Source organism: Apodemus sylvaticus, chromosome 15 (assembly GCF_947179515.1).
Source record: "Apodemus sylvaticus chromosome 15, mApoSyl1.1, whole genome shotgun sequence".
Classification (NCBI taxonomy): domain Eukaryota; kingdom Metazoa; phylum Chordata; class Mammalia; order Rodentia; family Muridae; genus Apodemus; species Apodemus sylvaticus.
Genome location: NC_067486.1, coordinates 57,180,178 through 57,195,276, shown reverse-complemented (window position 1 = coordinate 57,195,276; position 15,099 = coordinate 57,180,178). Strand labels below are relative to the sequence as shown.

General features: G+C 34.9%; 1 protein-coding gene across 4 annotated transcripts in view; it reads left to right on the top strand.

Moving 5' to 3' along the window:
* The window catches only part of Zbtb20 (zinc finger and BTB domain containing 20), a 786,764-nt gene that overhangs the window by 143,857 nt on the left and 627,808 nt on the right, over window positions 1-15,099 (top strand). For all 4 annotated transcript variants that reach the window (XM_052158175.1, XM_052158178.1, XM_052158177.1 and 1 more), the window contains exon 2: window positions 3,562-3,611. The gene's annotated coding sequence lies outside the window, so the exon portion shown is untranslated. The remainder of the gene's footprint in view (window positions 1-3,561; window positions 3,612-15,099) is intronic.

Below are 15,099 nucleotides of genomic sequence, written 5' to 3'. Positions count from 1 at the left end.
TTTATTGAGTTCTTGTTAGACACTATTTAAAGAATTTCAGAGTAGATAAAAACGAATACATTCGACAGGCTTATCTACTGAAGAAATTCACAAATGATAAAAATAGCAATATAAAAATAATAATTAATAAGCAGCCAGCTTGCTGTGTGCTAGTCATAGTATTAAGGGGGATAATTTTTGTCATGACTCAATCTGGCAGCAGCTAGGATACTCTTAGATACATGTTTTTACTTCTCTACTTGATCACCTAGGTTTGTTTCTGTTGTAACCTCTCTTAAGAAACTTCTTTTCCAAACTTGTGAAAATAGCAGTTCATGTAGCTCTCAGCATTACTACCATGAGATGTTCTCCTTGACTGTCATAATTTGAATAATTTGTTTGCTTGTTTATTATTTAAAATAGTATTACTGGTAAACTTTGAATTGTAGAAGTTTAGAGTTGTCAAAGGGGACAGGTCAAATTAGTATATAACATATAACTTCTTCAAGTCCTAGATGCCTTATTTGTATTATAGATATAAACATGAGTGGTTCGTAAGTTGATCAGTTTGTTCATTCTTTTATTTAGTAAATGCATTGATTATCTAGCATCCAACAGATACTATTTATGCTGTGTGAAGAAGACAGTGGGCCTCTCCTATTCTAATAAAGGGGAGAAATTGTAAATAAAATTTAAAAGAAATTGCAAATAAAATGTAAAATATCTTATAGCATATCACCTAATAGCCAAATCAATTTCCCTTAGGTCTTTTCCGGACTGCTTTTCAATCTAATCCCAACCCCCACACACTCTTTGTCCCCTTCATCCTGTGTTTCCATTATCAGTGGTTTTGATCTTACTCCTGGATCTGATCTGCAGCAGCTCCTAAGGCTTGCTGCTGCAGAGGAATTGTGGTGTTGTCAATGTTCATGTAGTGTAATGACATGGTTGGTTTCTGTTTCTTTTTTTTATTATTATTATTTTGTTGGTCTTCCTGTCTCTGACTGGAGCCTGTCCCTCCTGTAAGCCTATGGGCCTGTAATCTTAGGTGTGTCAGCACTCCTGGGAGATCAGGTTTCTCTAGTTAGGATTTGAGAACAGAGAGCCATGCCACAGGGTTAACTCAGGGGCACTGATGGAAACAGGAAGGATCCTGTCCCTGGGCTCTGTGTGGTTCCTGTGTTCTGTGGTCTCCCAGCGGGTCCCTCTTTGGTTAGTAATTGGAGCAAAAGTGTTCATCTCACCTGTGAACTTAAGAGACCAGCTCTCTCTGGGCGGGATTTGTATTGTTTCTTTCTAATGCTCTCTCTCACACTTGAGGCCACACCATGGACTTGGAGCCCTTTCATTCTCATAAACTTCATAGTTAAAGGAAATTATGAATTATGTGCTATCTTACTTTCTGGGATGGAATCTGCTATTTTTTATTTTATTTAACAAAAATCTCCTAAAATCAAAACTACAATGTGTAGTGTTAGTGTAAAAGTAGACAAATACATTAAGAGAACATAATAAAATCTCCTGGAAATAAACCCTTTATTCGTTAGCAACAACCAAATTTAAGAAATAAGCCCAAAATAATTCAGTAGGAAAAAAAACCCTGTTAGAGTTTCCATATACAATTCTTGACTCCATTTGAATGTCAGTACAGCCTAGACTTGGGGATCTTTTATTTTGCTGGTGTCATTTATTGTTCCGTTCTTTGTTTCTGATTGCAAGGCTGTTGCATATGCATATTAAAGATCCAGCCAATTCCAATCCTAAGAGTTTTTTAAAAAGGGGTCTTTATTGTAGATATACTAGCTTATAGGATTAGCTTATGTTTATGTAATGCATTTCCATTAGCAAAACTGCTTTTGAGACTTGAAATGACTGAGTCTCTGTGGGGATTATTAGTAAATATGACATCAAGGTCATCATAGAGATTTCATAGTAAATTTAGAAAGATCGCTTTCCAAGGACATAGTTTAATTGGAGAATTGCTTGTGGCTAAATGTTCTTATTGTAAAACATAACATTGTTTTCAAAAGCCCCTCAACATCCTGCTCGCTTTAGCTCCAGTCTCAGCTTTGAGTCTATATTATCAACATGCTTGTGGTTAGAAAGGAATCTATAAGTGTCTTCTTCAGGTGCTATGGAGATGGCTCCAGCAGGTAAGAATACTTGATATGCAAGCATGAAGACCCAAAGAAATCTTTGGCACCACATAAAATGTTAGCTATGGCCACTGACTACTGTAACCTCCAGCAGTGTGCAGGCTGGAGACACGGCACTAAATTTTCCAACTGTCATCCTAGTTCTAAATTCAATGAGAGACTATCTCAAGGAAATAAGTCAGAAGGTGATAGAATAGGACATCTAATGTTCTCTGATCTCTGCACACATGTGTATACATAACACACATATATTACAAAAAGTTTACACAGATAAATAAATAATAAATAAATTAGAATAGAATAGCATAGAATAGAATAGAATAGTATAGCATAGAATAGAATAGAATAGAATAGAATAGAATAGAATAGAATAGAATAGAATAGAATAGAATAGAATAGAATAGAATAGAATAGAATTTCTAAAAGAAAGAAGGCCTCCATTTCCATGTATCCAATCCTGACCCAGGTCTTAGTCAGGCTTGCCATGAAACTCCACTGAACATGTTACCTTAGCTGCTTAAGTTTCTCCACTCACTTAATTTTTCTTTTTCTTTTAATTATCTGTGATTATGCAAACATTTTATTCTCATTTCCCATTTTAATGATGTCTCAATTTTATTCTTATATACTAGTTAACTTGCCATCACTCTTCAATATGTAATATAAATATTCAAAAATTCTGCTTAAGTATTAAAATACAGTGTATAAAGTATGGTTCAGTTGGTAAAGTCCTTGGTGTCCAAGTAGAGGGACCAGAGTTTGTTCTATAGAATAGATGTAAAAATCCAGATGTGGCATATTCTTGCAATTGCAGTGCCAGGAATGCAAAAGCAAAAATGCCATTGGTACCTTGCTGGCCAGCTATGCTATACTGATTGATGAGCTTCAGGCCAATAGGAGACCTTGTCTCAAAGGAGGATGACATCAAGGTCATCATAGAGATTTCATAGCAAATTTAGAAAGCCTGATTTCCAAGGACATAATTTTAATTGGAGAATTGCTTGTGGCTAAATATTTTTATTGCTAGCATAGCATATTGATTTCAAAAGCCCCTCCACATCCTCCTCAGAAATGGTGGCGTTTCTGAGGATGATAGCAAAGATGGTTCTCTTGCCTATAGACACACTGCACACATACCCACATATCATTGTTAATATAATTTTTAAAAAGTTCCTCTTGTTACTCTGTCCCCTGTCCCTTTTAGATGTGTACACATAGTTCTTTTCATTGAATGTAATATGTTTTGCTGAGAAACTGTTCTAGATGTTTTCAGCTCTTCTAATGATTATGTTTACTTATTTTTTAAAACTGGAAATATTAGAATTCATGAAGTCACCTACATTCTTCTCAAAGCTAATCGTGAAGACATTAATGTAATCGCAAATGGTTTCTTGAAGGATTACTAATTTTAAGTATTTTTTTATAGATAAATGAATGGAGTGTTTGAATTGCCCTTTGTGACTCTGAAGACTGAAGGTAATAGCCAATGATGTTTTCCATGGTTTTATCTTCTTGGACATGTTTTATTATTTTTATTATTTTCAAGGCCATGAATTTACTACTTAAACTTTCTTGATTGCCCTTTAACAATCTCTTCCTCAAAATAATATATAAGTAAAACAAAAACCCTTTGCCATTTCACAATATTTCATCCAACTTTGTTGATGTTATACTTTCTTCTACATAGAAATGTTTTATGCTTCTCATTTTTATTAGTTTGAATTCTTATTATAAACCTTGCCCTTTCTCTAAGTAGGCATATTGACTCAAATGGGAAAGTAAGAATATATTTGTGATCAGGAATAGCTTTACAAATTATGATAGGAGAGAGATAAAAATGCATTCATTGGAAACATCAGATGACATTTAATAGCTTTAGATACATAAGTCCAGAATTGCAGGCAAGAGGTTTACAATAGACTGCATTGTGTATAAAGAACTCATAGGACTTGAGAGGCTTTTTAGACAAGAGGGGGCTGTAATTACTTTGCTTCTTACATGCATGGTTAGATCTTCCAGAGAGAATAACATGCTAGGGTAATTTACTGTAGAAGAGTAAATCATAGATTACATAGGAGGGGGTTGGGATAGTGTGATCCAGTCATCAGCTTGTGAATATATACACTTAAGCATGTGTGATAGCTTGTTTTTAATTTCTTTACACCAGTGCACACCTCAAACGTTCCGTTTAGCAGTGGGATATGCAAATTGTTCCAAATGCAGCAGCAGTGCTTTCACCTGAATGTCAAAACTGTCAGACAGCTTTAAATCAAATCTTTATAACATTTAAAACCAACCAGCCCCAAGATTGAGGCACCAAACTCTGAAAAAACTTGTCTCCTGTACTTCTCCAAAGCTCCTGTATGTCAACATAGTAATGTCAGAGTTCTAAGTCACCTGCTTTCTAATATTAACCTCTTAAGGATTTTATTTTATTTGGCTTAATTACGATATTTTCTACAAATTAATGATAAATGCCTTGATTAATAACACCAAATGTCAGAGAAAATGACAACTTGATGAAAAATTAATACTAGGCAATATTTTAAGGTACAGAGGTACTAAAGATGTATTCTTAAGACTGGTTTTTCATCGTCTCTTTCTTGAAGGTAGGTAAAGAGAATTTTCTTTGTAGTTTTCCATTACTGCATGTATAGGTGCATTAATAATATAATTACATCTGTTTTTAATATTAGTTATTATAAATAGGAATATATTCCTAAGTTATCTCTTAAATTATTGCATCATTCATTTTATTTTACAGAAGCAAAATAATGCATATAGTGTGATAGTGATACAAATGAAATTAGCACATTGAGAATCTAGCTAATTTTGTGTGTTTGTATGTGTGTGCGCATGTGTGCATATGCTGTCTGTCTTTCTGTTTCAGAAAGTCTCATGGTATAAAATTTATCATTGTTAACATTTGTTTAGTTATCACCATTTTGTCCAATGAATCACCAGTTCACTAGTCAGGCTGGCTGGAGAGCTCCCGGCTCCATCTGCCCTTGTCTGCCCAGCACTTGGGCTCCGGGGCATGCTTCCATGCCTACCTTTACATGGTTGCAGGGCATCAGTACACAGCTACTTATGATTGCATAACATTTTACCCCCTAAGCCATTTTGCCTGAATACAGGGATTTGGTTTTTAAAGCATTTTTTCAAAGTTTTTTTTATAGAACTTAATAAATGTAAATGGCTCTGACTTGCTTTTTCCTTATAAACAGCTTACTAGCTTAAAACCACTAGAATGATCAATATGATCATTCTTCTTTAGTGATAGTCATACGATTGAAAGATAAAAATGTGCCATGTAATTTTTATTTGAAATTGTTTGTTTCACTTTACAAAATGTTCACACTAGTCTGTATTGTGGGCTGAATAGCTTACCCCCCACCCCCCGCCTTTCAGACCTTCTGCCTTGGCATTCCTTGCCCATTCCATTGGTCTCCTCTGTCCCTAGGCAGACTTATGTCCACTTTGTCATATGTACATTCTTGATTTTATGTTTCTCTATAAACCACATATGAAATAAGGTATATCAAACAGAATGACATTGTCTGAGACAGACTTATTTCACTTAATATTATCATCTCCACTTGCCTTCATGTTCTAACAAACATCAAGGTTTTGTACTGTTTCCATGTATTTTTCTATTTTCATAAATTTAGGATTTTATTTTGACCACTTAAATATTTGTTAAGTCTTAAGCAGAAATGGCATTGTGCAGCCTTAATGTCTGTGCTGTAATCCTATATTGACACTTCACAGATAAAGCCTCAAACCAAATAAAGGAGGGCACAGCCACTGCTCCTACATTGTGCTTTGATTGATTGACTGGGATACAGAGAACCATGTAATGCAGTCAGTGAAATGGGCTCACTTTGGCCATCTGTTCATGGAGGGACATTCTGGTCACACCTATCAGTAGAGAGTTTTGACAAATAAAATTAGAATCACTTCTATGTGCAATAGAGACTGTACTTTTTTATTCTGGTGTTTTAAGCATCTTGCTCTCCATATTAGGGTAACTAGAGGTAAGTGCTAATTGGCAATTTGCCAACATGGTGTGTGCTACACCCAAGGGAAAACATTCTTCAATGCAGGTTTCCTGGAATATTTGCATTTGGAAATGGATTTTGTTTGAATCTTGCCTTAGTTGGCTCCAGGTTTTACTGTTTTTATGTAGGGCTTGATTCCAGGCATCCAGTCTGTACTGGCAAAGTTGTTTGCTGGTAGAGGCCACCACCATGCTGCCCTGCCCTCAGTGTCACATCCTGCCATGTCTAACAGCTCTGTCAGCTAGTTACATACTTCTGTATAACTCTCTGAACCATCTACTTTCCAGAGGAGATGTTTGTTCCATTGTAGCAAATGCTCCTATTGTGTGTCATCTCTATACCAGCATTTATCTGTAAGCAAATCCTCCTTATTTTATATATCATTAACTAACCGATGCCCCAATTCTTTGATAGTTCTTAATTTACATACTAAGCATTTGTCCTTTCCTTTATGCTATTTTTCCTTAAGTCAGTTTATTTCTGCTTATGAAACAGCTCTCTGTGTTTATTAGTTATAGGATTTGATAAGGAGTTACAAAATACTTCAGAACGTGTAAGGTTGTGTTTTTAGTTGAGATCCTAACTGTCTCAGTTTTGTTCTATAAGAAAAGTTATCTTCCCCAAAATATCTGTGAACAAGTGAGCAAAACTAAATTCCAAAATAAGTTCTAAAAGTCTTTGCTTGGTGTCATGTTTGAGCTTAGAGGGGAGGATGAATTGCTGAGTCTACATAAAGTTAATTTCAGGGAGTCGGGTCATGATGCTGTAAACCGGATGCTTGAATTATCACAAAACAATTTACTGAAAACCTGTTAACATCCTGAGTCATATGGAAAATTTAAAGGAGTTAGGCTCATCTACATAAAATATGTACAAAAATACAAAAAATATGCCACAAGTAAATCATATAATGGGTCAGAACTATATAAATTCTCAGTTCTGAAACATAAATGAGACTAGGTCTTTTATAAATGTCTTTTTAGTACCTTTTGAATTGACATTTTCTATCTTTACCTATATAATATTCCATTTAATCAGATTATTTAGAACCTTTTTATGGAAAGATTAACACGGCTTATGAAGTTGTGTGTTTTATAGGTACTAGCTAGAATAATTGGGCTTTAGAAGTTGGAACCACCCATCTTATTTGTCTCCTTTGGAAACTTCTACTTATTAACTGAATAAAATATGTCCAGTAAGTACAATTTTATCTTAGTCTTTTGTTTTTGTTTTTGAGACAGTCTTAATATGTAGACCATGCTGGCCTTTGACTTACAGTCATCATCCTTCTTTTTACCATGAGTGCTGGGATTATAGTCACAGACCATTCCAGAGAGCCTTGGGTCATACTGTTAACTAAGGAAAGAAAAGATATCAAGAAAACAAATGTCGTTTCTCCCCTCCCCCAAATTCTGCATTCATTCTTTTCCCTTGGCCATCTAACATCTTTCAAAATGTGCTGGATTCCTTAACTGCTGACAAGGTGTTTTTTCCTTCCTCTAATGAAGTGGGAAATAAATTAGCATGCTTCTGGAGGTATTTAGATTCCTTACTGTAGTAATGCTCAACATGTCTTTGTAAAAGTCTTCAACTCCTACCCACAACTAATTAGTGACTTTCAGAATGAGAGAAGATCTTAGTTGTGCAGTTGCTCTATATTTACTAGTGATCAAAGAAGTGTTACTAATATACTTGTCAGTATTAGAAAAGAGTTAAGTAAATAAAGGGCCAGATGGTTGCGCCCAGAACCTATCAAGAGCCCAGTCTGTGTGGGCTGGTCCAGCAGAGTGACAGGAACATTTTCCAAGCCAAGTGGAACTACAGTTAAGCTTTTACTAATATCAAGAAGAATGTTTGTTCAATGTGTTTTTTATGGTATTGTGATTCACATCTGCAGATCACAGTGGCACTAGTTACTATGAAAGCCACATATTCCTTGCATAAATTCAAGCAGATTCACAGGTCTCAGCAAAGTACCATGCCATGAGTCATATTAGCATACAAAGTAATGTAATTACCCAGAAAACATTTTAGTCAATTTAAAAATATTAATTTTTAAAATCTTACAAAATTTTTCTGTATTCTTTTTGCTTTCCCCCCTTTTCTTTCCAACTGGGCTAATCTCTAGATCCTTCTGCTTGTACCTGCCCAATGCTTGGCAATTACACTCAGGAAAAAGAGGATTTCTTTATAAATATAAATAAATATTTTACAGATATTTTTCACACTCTATTACTCATATTTTTCACATTTTTAGGTGGACATTTGTTTCTTTCAACAGATTGTATGACTCCTGATTTAAAGTACCTGATAATATAGTGCCTGGCACATGGTGCCAGCTCCGGAACTAGTGACTGTGCCTTAGTATTTGTGGTGAGTCTTCAGACTGAGGAACCTGGAGATCAGGATCAGCAGAGCCCGCTGTGTGTCTGCTCAGCCTGAGCCTACACATGCTGCATTCTACTGTGTCAGCTCACCATTTTATCTTGTCATTATATCCTGGTCATCTTATCAATACTTTTTGAAACTTCTAAACTTCCTGAGTTGCTGTGATCCGTATTTAGATCAGTGGTGTTGAGTAGGTAAGATAAAATAAAATATGTATTTTGAGGCATTTTCAGACCAATAATGTTTGAGGAGATTTGCTAACTTTAGGCCCCTCCTTTCCTTTCCTCCCTCTTGTCTTTTCATTCTTTCTACATTCCCTGAGTGTTAGCTCAGTGTCAGGCATTTTACAGATATTAAATAAACTGTTGAGCAAAAGGACATTATCATGGGTAATATACTAGAAGGGTAATATACTAAGAAATAAATAGCAATTGCAAATATAGATATTTAATGAAATCATTCTTTCTGCTCTTCTCTGTACTCTGCCATGGTTTTAGGAATTGGATGTGCAGTGTATTATCTCTAGTAGCCTGCATTTTAAAGAGTGGATTACATCTAGATTAAAATTATAGAAAAAAGAGTGCAGGTGTCTTTGGTACAAATGTAGATGGCACAGTATTTTGTGCCAGGAGGAACTATCAGAAAAAGGTGTTTTGCTGGGTGGTAGTGGTGCACAGCTTTAATCTCAGCAGTTAAGAGGCAGAGGTAGGCAGATCTCTGGGTTCAAGACAAGCTTGAGCTACAGAGTGACTTCAAGGACTACACAGAGAATCCCTGTCTCAAAACTAAAAACCAAAAATCAACAACAACAACAACATAAAAAAGCAAAGCAAAACAACCATTACCATCAAAACAAACAGACAGAAAAAAGAGGAAAGGAAAGGAAGGAAAGAGAAAGAAAGAAAGAAAGAAAGAAAGAAAGAAAGAAAGAAAGAAAGAAAGAAACAAAGAAAAGAAAAGAAAAGAAAAGAAAAGAAAAGAAAATCAGAACTGTCTATACTATCTGATACAAACAACCTTCATGGGTATTTTTAAACCTTAGAACTTGCAAGGGATTTGTAGATTTATTTTTAAATTACCAAAAATTATTTCTGTCAAATAACTTTTGTTAATGGCATATTATTTACCTTTGAGTCAGGTTTTGGCAATGGTAAGGAAAGACTAGGGAATGGATGTGTCTGAGTTTTCTCTCACTGGTCATGTGCCTGTGAGGGTTTTATATTGTGATCAGATTCTTCATTATGCCTCCTATTAGACATGCATTGCGCTTGGCCCTGCAGCCTGCATTCTCATTCAAAACCATTCCAAAGCTGGACTCCAGCCTTGCTCAGTATAAAGAGGCCGTTTCCCTATTGGCTGTCCACGTGGACATACATTCTTTATACTCCTAAAATGTTTTATATGCATCCAGTGTTTGCTAGATGGATTTGTCAAATTGCTCATAGATAATCAGTTTTTTAAAGTTATAATTTGAGTTGTGACCTCTCAAACACTGAATTATAAGGTTTGACCCTTTGATTCACATTTTGACATAACAGCCATTAATTATAGTTTTTAAAGGACATTTATTTCAGTTATAATTTGTGTTATGAAAACACTTTAAGTGTTTTTCCTTTAACTTTCAGGAATAACTGCCCAAATATAAATGCATATATTTCAACAGATCTGTAACTATATGTAGTGTACATATTTTATTGTACTGAGTCACTGAAATATATATAAATATTATATCGAGGTATATTTGTGCATTTTATACCAATTTATTGTGATATATTTTCATGGATAGTTTTATGTTGTCATCAATTAGTTATCAATAGGATCATCCTCATTTTATGTAATCCTTCTGTGATTAAGTATGACCATCAAGGTAAAAAAAAAACCAAACCTTATCTAGGTATGTCCTTAAAGAAATTTTGAATAATTTGAAGGCCATTTGAAGTAGTGTGGGATAGGCAAATGTAACTGTTTAAGTAGTTTTGCAAATATCCATAGCTGTGGTACTGAGAGCGAAAGGACACAACAGAGTAGTCAGTGTTGGTGAGCTCAGAAACGTGTAGATTTGTAAACAACAATAGTACCTACATTTAAATGGAGGAAGTTAATACATTTTAATTGGATAAAAAGACATTTAAGTAGCTAAAAATAATAACATAATTCTCTGTCACTAGTTAATTAATACTATTTCAAATATTTGTATTTAAATCTGGGTTTCTCATTTTGTACTAAGCATACTTTAGAGAAATGAATACTTAAAAATCTGAATAGTCTTCAAAAAAAGCACATAGTCAACAGTTTGTATTTTAAATATATCTAAAATAACTGGCTTGGATTTGTTTAAATTATTCACTGTTGTGTTCTTGTCTACCATGAGGACTTATGGGAAGTGTCTGGTCTCTTGTGTACTAGATAGTGTACTTGATGAAATACATTCCCCTCTGTGCTTGACTATGGCACTCCAAGATGGATTGTTTCTTAACATTATAGAAATATGTTCATTTTAATTCCAAAAATATGTTACTGTCTTAGTTGACTCTAGAGATTCAGGCGACTCTGCCTTTAACAGACTGACATGATTTGAGAGTGACTTGTTGACAGCTATGTGGGAACGTTTGTTTATTTAGTGTGTGTATTTTGTACTTCCTATCTGGAAATAGCATTATACTTGGAGTTTAAATTGATTTTTAGTGTTGGTTCAACTGTTTCTTGTTACCAGGGTAAGTGTCTTACTTGTCTGCACTAATCTCCTCAAAGGAAAGTGAAGTACAACTTCTCCATTAGAGTTAGGATTGGAGATATTATTGATAAATATATTGAATTCAATGCCTGACACACAGAATGTTACCAGTAACTAATAATGATTTAAATTGGAACACTGTTCCCAGTTTTCTCAATCAGTAAGACATTTCCTTTTAATAATTTTATTTTCTGATACACTTACTTCATTTTTCTCTTTTAACCTCATGCATTTGTTTTCCCTATGACTATCCAGTTTCCTCATTTCCCTTCACACATGGAGATCTCATCTCATCCAAAGAGCATTTGAAATAAGAGAGTTATTCTCCAAACACACGTGAGAACACTGCAACAATGGAGTAATTGATAATCCAAAAAGAGGAGAACATTTTATCATAGGCTGTGTGTTTATTATTTTTTCTGAAGTACTAGAAAACCCAGAATGTATCAGTAGAAAGTAGACTTCCCTGATTAAGTAAATAATTTAGATTACGGTATTTACCTCTAAAATCTAGTAGTTGGTGGGGTTTTCCTCTGCTTAGTTTCTAAAAGAAAAAGTAACAACAGAGAGCATAGAGACAACCCACAGAACAAGAGATTTATATAAGGATTAGTATCCAGTGAAAATAAGGAAGATAATGTATATGAACAATGACAAAAGGAACTGCACACTTTTTTTCTTAGGAGTGAACAGAAATAACCAAGAGATAAATGAAAGAATTTCAAACATCAATAATAATCGGAAAAACAAATTAAAATCAAGACTGTAGTAAGCTAGGTTTCATACCTTAAAATGAATGTAATTAAAAAGCCAAAGATATCTGCTGCTGACTGTGCACGGACAGAGAATTTTTTGTACAAGGTTGGTAGGGATACATATTAATAACTGTGGGAGACATTTTACACGTTACTAAAAAATTACCAATAGAACTGTCATATTACCCAGAAATGCCACTAGCAGGTATCACTCAGGAACTAGGGCAGAATATGTGGAGAATATACACGCCTCCATAGTTCACTCCACTGCTGGTCACAGTAACCAAGGTACAGACACAACTGAGACGGTAGTCAGTGCATAACACTGGACCACTGATATTCAGCTTTAGATGTGATGTATGCATGTATGTGTGTATATGTATATGGGTATATGTGTGTGTATATGTCTAAATCAGGAAACCATTATTTAACTCATTATTTATGATTTTTTAAGCATTAAGACCCAGGGACATTATACTTAGTGAAATAGTGTAGGTACACAAAGGTAAATTCTTCACTATTTTACTTGTATGTGGTATCATAAAAAGCTGCACACGGAGGTTGCCAGACTTCCACATGAAGGTGAATATAATGGTCAGAGAACATGTAGGTAGGAGGACTAAGTTAATAGGCTCTGTTTGTTATACATCATGGTGACTATAATTAATGTATTCCAGATTTTAACATTGTTAGAGAGTTTAAGTCCTTTCACCATAAAATAGCTGATTATGTGAAGTAATTTGTATATTCATAAATGTTTGGTCATTGTGTTATATATACATATGTATTCATTTTTAACATGTTAGCAAATAAGTCCAAATTAAGGAGAGTAAGGCAAAAGCAATCCAGGTATGTTCAGGTAGAATTTTCAAAAAGCAAATAATTTCTGAAATGACTTTTAAATGATTTCTTTCTTTCAGCAAACACAGGTAATCCTTGTATGTTTCCGCTAACTGCATGGAAGAGGCCTCAGGCTCTTCCTTTCCCACGGCCTCCATTGCTGGTATCTAGTTAGGAAGTCTTTTCTTCATGGCACAACGTGTTTAGCTTTTTACCCGAATAAAAGGAGTTCTAGTACAAGACGTTGGAAGACTTACAGTTTTAAAATAGCTGTTAACAGTGGGCACAGGGAAATTCAGTTTAATTTTCAGATTTAAGATACCTCGTTCCTCCATTTTTAAGATAACACTTTACTCTTATATCTCACATTACTTAAAAATTAATTCAGGATGACGTTGAAGTTGTAATTTGGATTCAATCTACGTTTGAGTTCCTAAGTTGTAGATTTCTTTTTTCTTTTGCCATATTCTCTTCTCTTGGCACAGAGTTTGTTCTGTCATTTTACAGCGTGATGTCTTTCAAACACAGACTTTTCCAACACCTTTTCCCTTATCATTCATTGCATCTGGCATGGTCTTCACAAGACCAGCGAACAAAATTCCATTTCATTAGTGGAGGCCTTAATTATCCTCTGATGTAGAGGGAATATTTCAGTCCTAGTTGAGGGAAGAGGCTGCCTTTTCCATCAGTGTCGTTGGCACAGAAAAGAAACTAGTAATGTGTATTCAGACTTGATTAATCAGTGAATAGACTTAGAGAAACTGAATTGCCAACTCTACACATGATAAAAACTTTGGAAAAGGGATTCCATCAACACATGGTTGAAATACATAGTATTTCCCTTGACTTTGTCCTTCATTTCACTTTTGCTTGAGTGTTTGTCTGTTCAAATTTGTATCTTCAGTAATTAAACCAGTTTTGCCACCTACTCTGCAATGAATCTGGATAGGTTTTAGGGCAAAAATGTCTGTAGGCAAAGAAAAAGAATTCAAATAGTTGCCCTAATCTTAGCTTTTTTACATTGACGTTGGATGAGTGACACAGGACATTTTGAAAGAGTTGGTGCTCTTTAGTTTTATTGTACATACCACTTGGTTGTTCTAAGTGTGAAGCAGTTTTTATATGTATAGCATTTCTCAGAGGCTGAAATTTAGGCAATAATTAGCCTCATAAGTGAATCTGTTTGGAAAGCATAAACTGACATTCTCTTCCAAAAGAAAGATGTGGTCGTTTTGAGATTGCACTCTTCTGTTTAATGGTGTCTCGGCTGAAACAGATGCCTTCCTTGCTTTCTTCTCCAGAAGCTGCTTCAGAGTTTTAAGTGCAGTGCATACAGCACACGCAGGCACTATAAACGAATCAGAATGAGGCCAAGGGAAAACTAATCTAGGATCCACACACCTAAATGCAGTTAGTAAACAGAGACACTAGCTCTCATTAAGCATAATTAAACCTAATATTGACTGTAAACTGTTACTTACCTTAAACTTCTCTGTTGAGAGAGTGAAAAGGGATTAACCTAGCAGATTGGGACATTAATTACTACCTATTTCACATTAAAGTTACCATCAAGAAGAGCTATATTCATAAATAAAACATAGGAGGGATTGAGAGACGGAAAATATGTAAATTCATTTTATAAAAAGGAAAGAAATTCTGTATTAAAAAATAAAAAGAGGTCTGTGAGTGATGGCAGCTTCAGCAAAAGCGAACACTGGCTAATTACTACAACAAATGGACTAAAATAATCACAGAGGTGTATCTTTGCCTCTGACTGACAGGCCCTGCTTCCTAGGAGCCTTAGCTCAGCTCAGCAGGAGCCCTTTCATGTGCTCCTCCTGCCATGTCTTCAGGCTACTGAGGGTTTGAGAGAGGATGAAGGGACTTGGGAGAAATGTGAGTTCTTCCTCCTTTGCAGTCATTAATAGCAGCTTATTTATGAAATTTATTATAAAGATTGTAGAAATGTTTGGTTTGTCATCGAGAATTTTTTTTCCTCCCTGAGTCAAAACGGTCTAGCCACTGGTCTCCTGCTACTATTTAATAATCTCCTTCTTGGGTGCAATGTAAAAAGAATGTTGTGAAGAATATAAAAATGTCAGCTAAATTTAAGATCCACTATTACGTTTTATATTATGCTGTAGCCTCCAGGGTGGACAGATTTAAAAGAGAAGAATTTAAAGAGA